The 5,370-nt window shown below is 43.1% G+C and overlaps 1 long non-coding RNA gene across 1 annotated transcript; it reads right to left on the bottom strand.

Annotated features, from left to right (window-relative positions):
* Positions 1-3,735: 3,735 nt before the first annotated feature.
* LOC115314142 lies at positions 3,736-4,814 on the bottom strand. The gene is made up of 4 exons (XR_005715570.3): positions 4,760-4,814; positions 4,582-4,638; positions 4,392-4,446; positions 3,736-3,775 (listed from the first exon to the last, which is right to left on the bottom strand). It is a non-coding gene; the product is annotated as an uncharacterized LOC115314142 (long non-coding RNA).
* Between the last annotated feature and the right edge of the window lie 556 nt (positions 4,815-5,370).

The raw sequence follows: 5,370 nt of genomic DNA, 5'->3' as shown, positions 1-5,370 counted from the left end.
TGTAAAACTTGTCAGGAAATTAATAACTGCAATATGAGAAAACATTTGCTTTTACGACTGGCGAGCCTAGTGAATTAATTGTGCGACAGGGCAACGAAAGTGTGATTGCTCTTGTTCTATCGAAAACTGGCAGCACGTTAGCGTTTTAAATCTTATCATAACAATATCATATCAATGCAAAATATGTCAATGGAGTGCAAGCTTACAAAAAAAAAGCAGATAGCACGAGATCCCTTTTCTAGAAAAGCCCTGAGGTGTCGCGGGAAGAGTCGGCTGCTTTCCAACATGAAACGGAATCGCTGTTTTTCTTTTTTTGGCTTCACAATATACCAAAAGTTTGAGTCCTACCTCCTTCCCTTTCTGGTTGACCCTGCTCAGACGTTCAAGCAATGAGTAACTGATCGAAAATGTTTCACCTTCGCAATCATGAATCAAGATTACCATCCGAACTTTAATGAAACGGGACACATTAGCTCTTTCGCGCTATTCACAGAGCGTTTAGGAATACATAGTTCCGCCGTGTGAAGGTGTGCAAAAACGACACACTAATTCTAAAGTAATGTAATTTTCTTCTGAATGTAGTTGTAACTTTATTAATTTCATCTTCCCTGAATTTGTAACGTGATTTATTTATTTCAAATGATTTTGATGAGATTAAATAATGTCGGAATTTAAATACAAGTATCTGGCCACCCCTGATGTTGTTGCACACAGTAGCTTGTTTTTTGTTTATTTTTCTGCGCATATCGCACGTCCCTGCCATACTGGTTACCTAATCATTTATGTTCCAAAAAACTGCAATAGAGAGAATTGAACCCAAACAACCACAAGCAAAGTTAAACAGAAGCCGTTTATTTTCATGCCCACACTCTAAAAAAAAAGGGTGTAGTACTTACACCCAGTGGGGTGTATGTGACTTGTCCCATATACGACACCCCCATGGGTATGTATGCGACACCCCAAAAAGGGGTGCATACATGCACCTCATTTTGAAGTGCACATGTACACCTCAGCGGGTGCATAAGACACACCCCACCCCGGGGTGTACATATATTCCGTTTCTCACTTACTGGGAATACTGATACACCCCATTTTTAGGTGTACATATATTCCGTTTCTCACTTGCTGGGAATACTGATACACCCCATTCTTAGGTGTACGTGTATTCCGTTTCTCACTTACTAGGAATACTGATACACCCCTCTTTTAGGTGCACATATATTCCGTTTATCACTTACTGGGAATACTCATACACCCCATTCTTAGGTGTACATATATTCCATTTCTCACTTACTGGGAATACTGATACACCCCATTCTTAGGTGCACAGATATTCCGTTTCTCACTTACTGGGAATGCAGTTACACCCCATTCTTAGGTGTACTTATATACCGTTTTCCACACCCTTCTCACTTACAGGGAACCGATAAACCCCACTCTTAGGTGTACATGTGCGAAGTCAACAAAACTAACACTAGAACATTTTCTATCAAATTGACAGGAAATTTCTTGTCAAGCTTTTAACTGTCAAACGACGGTGTTTGTGTCATTTTCATGTCCCATTTGTCAACCCGAAAACAATTAAGCTGCCAATCCCACATTCTATCGTCATTTCATTATATGGCCTGGCATCATTTTGACGTCCTAACTGTGAACCTGAAATACAATTGAGAGCTTTTGTGTCACTCCTGCGAATGTAACATTGTCAGGATCACGCAATATTTTATAAAATAAGGTACGAAAATTGGTATCTGTTCCTACATATTTATTGCTCATAAACACTGGGTGGAACATATACTACAAAAATACATATTGAATGCATGCACCAGAAACGTCGCTTGCTTCTTTTCTTCTTCTTTTTGCATGTCTTATCTTTTATTCTTGTGCCTTGGGTGTTGACCACCAAAAAGAGCCATGGAGCATTCCTGAAAAGCAAAACCCAGTTGTATAACATGATTAGATACATACAGGACACTGTCAAGGCCCCACACCTTATTTAATGAGCATTACCAAAACCAGGAACTCAGCCAACTTCTTAAATATTTTGCACACCATTGAAGAATAGTTGGGTGGAAAGTTTACCACTTTAAATACAGGTGCAAGGCTGGAAAACCGAAAACACAGATATAAAGCATGTGTTTTCAATATACTTAAATAACTGATTTTGGAAGTTTTCAACAATGCCAGCCTGTTTCTTATCGCAACTGTGTTTATTTTTTACTAATAAAATGCACAATTAGCCAAAAAATGCCATAAGCAACCTTGTACTCAGTGGCGCCTAACCAGATAAACGAATGCCAACATCAGAGATGTCCTAATGCAAGCTTCCTTTAACAAAATTTTGGACCATCTAAAACAGTGCTCTCAAACACATTTGAGTGTAGAGGCCAGAAAGCCCACCCCCAAAAGATCGAGGGCTTCTGTAAGGCGGGGGGGTCAAGAAATTTGTTAAAGATACCTTTTTTCTCCACATTTTGTAACTTGCAATCTTGAGTGACATTTTTAGCCGTGATTCATTTGTAGTGCTCCCCTTATCCCTTTCCTGATGCAATCACAAGAATTAAAGTGGTACTGCCGCCAACATACTGGCATTTTGTTAGAGGACAAGAGAACAAGTACACTGTTGCTGCCGTTGCTTATTTCACTCAGGATATATTCAAGCTCAACATGTCTTGAAAGAATGCCTTTTGCTTTTCTGAGAATTTCTGATAGCACCAGTCTGAGCGAATACTTGTATTTTAATGGTGATATTTTCTGGGGGCGAGAATCCAGAGCTCATGAATTTATCTTTGGTGGTTGCTTCTGACAAGCGAGAGTTCATGCAGTTGAAGTGCATCCTTGGGCAAAGAGCTCGTGGTTGCAGCCTACCAGCGGAATTGTCGTGCAGGTGCTAAATACTAAAAAAAAGACGGGAAGGAAAAATAGAGACTAAACACCTGAAAAATAAAAACGAAACTACATTAACTATATGGATATGTTATAAGAGCATAGCTACGTTTCCAGCGTAAATGAATAGACCGATCCCACCAAGCGTTCCACGCCTGCGTGACGCCGTCATAACTGTAGTTCGTAGGAGGCAGACTCCAGTTCACGCGACAGCTCATGCTGCTTCGTGGTCTGCTCGCGCAAACCTCCAGCATGGTTGTCGCGCGTGTAGAAAGACCACAGCTCCCACGATGCATATTGGCAGCGGTGGCGTACTCAAACTAGCTGGTGAGATCGGTCTATTAGCGACATATTATAATGCATGCCATTTGTAATGCTCGTTATGAGAACGGGAGGTAGCAGCTGGTTTCCTGTGGGCCGTGTTCAAGCAAGTCGCGAGCTGCGTCTTCAAGCACTGAGCACGGTTAATTTTACCCAGTTATCTATTACCTGCCAGTGCATCATAATCTGTACAATGGTGAATATATACCGAGTCACTACTTGCGCGCAGCACAGGCTAAGGCAATGCCCGAAGAGGAGAAAGGGCAAGCGCTAGAAAGGCGGGTGAGGAGACTCGAGAGTAACCTCCTCTCCTATCAAACATTCGTGGTGCTTTCCACCTCTCCCCCAGCCCTGCCCTCCCCTCCCATATGCCTTCCTAGTGCTCGCCTTTTCTCTCTTCGCATGGCGTTGCATTCACCTGCACTACACACAACTAGTGACACAGAGTATAATTGAAGGACGGTACACTCACAGATGTCAAAGCACTTGAAGAGTTCGCAACTTCGGTGCAATGCCACTGGTTGCACTTTTGTATCGCACTTCAGATGGGTTGATTTGCCCGAAGTACCTGGAAAATAATAAGAATGATAGAATAAATTAATGTGCCATAAACCAGGGCTGGGCAGACACACTCCAAAAAAGTATTCGGGAATACTGAGATACATCTGCTTTAAGGCCAAAAATACAGATACTGAGATACATTGTCTTTTATGCAATGCTATATCCCCAAGACACTTCTGCGAAACTGGTGAAAAAGTATTCAGGAATTCAGATACAATGTGTAGTTGTATCTGTATTGTAGAGGGTTTAGTTCGTGGGGAATATGTATGGTCAGTGGCGTTCCAACTTGTTTTCGAGTCAGGAAGGGGGGGGGGGGGGGGGGGGGCGGGGGAGTGCTCTTGGTATCCCTTGGGCGCCGCCGGCCAGTCTTTAACCTGCCCTGTGGCGGCTGTTTTAGGGGGGTGGCAGAGGGGGGGGACAACACACGCCTTGCGCCCCCCTTGCCGCCCCCCCCCCCCTGGTTGGTACGCCCATGTGAATGGTATCTATGCTTTGCTCCTTTTTTGTGCCATTTTATATGCTGTCCTTCTTACTTCAAACTCTTCATTTATCATTAATGCCGCTAAAGAAAACATGTCGCCCCCGTTGAATCAAATAGTTACAAAATGGTAAAGACTGCATACCATGCTTGACGAAAGGCGTCTGCCAAAATTAAACCTGTTTTGCCGTGAGGGCAGCCTGTGCATCAGAGATTTGAGTCATCAGTACACGTAATCTAACCAAGTACCAAGCCTAATCACACAATATAAGCCTAGCAGTCTGACAAGTAAAGAAGAAAAGAAAACAGGGTCCACCGGATAGTAAATTGCTCACCTTGCCAGACGGTGCCTCGGGACTATGGCGGCATCTGCTAGGTGCAGAGCTTCTGGTCTGTGCATCAGAGAATAGGCATTAGCAAACATGATCTATCCAAGCACCAAGCCTAGTTTCACAAGATACGCTAACAACCTGAGAAAAAGAAAAACAGTCTGCAGCATAGTTGATTGCTTACCTTGCCAGACAGAGCCTCGGGACTATGGTAGCGTCTGTGCTACAAGCAGAGCCTCTCTCCTGTGCATTAGATTACTAATTAGTATACGCGATCTAGACAAGCACCTAGCCTAGTCACACAATTTTACTTAGCAGCCTGACAAGTAAAGAAGAAGAAAAAAAGAAAATAGGGTCCGCAGGGTAGTGAATTGCTTACCTTGCCAGAACGTGCCTCGGGACAATGATGGCATCACTGCTAGGTGCAAATAGTCATTAGTAAACGTGACCTAGCTAGGCACCAAGCCCAATTTCACAATACATGTATTACAAACAAAAAGAAACAAAAAAACAGTGCAGAATAGTTGGTTGCTTACCTACCCAGAAAGGGCATCGGGACTATGGTAGCGACAGTGCTACAAGCAGAGCCTCTCGCCTGTGCAGTAGAGATGAAAGTCGTTAGTACACTTGATCTAAGCAAGCACTTAGCCTAATTTCACAATATATGCTTAACAATCTGACAAGAAAACAAAAATCAGCAGGCTAGTTGATCGCTTACCTTGCCAGACGGTGCCTCGAGACTATGGCGACATCTGTGCTAGCAGCAGAGCTTCACTCCTGTGCCTTAGAGATTCG

Source organism: Ixodes scapularis, unplaced genomic scaffold, assembly GCF_016920785.2.
Source record: "Ixodes scapularis isolate PalLabHiFi unplaced genomic scaffold, ASM1692078v2 PGA_scaffold13__105_contigs__length_92229423, whole genome shotgun sequence".
Classification (NCBI taxonomy): Eukaryota; Metazoa; Arthropoda; class Arachnida; order Ixodida; family Ixodidae; genus Ixodes; species Ixodes scapularis.
The sequence above is the reverse complement of the archived record's forward strand: the minus strand, read 5'-3'. Positions and strand labels throughout refer to the sequence as shown.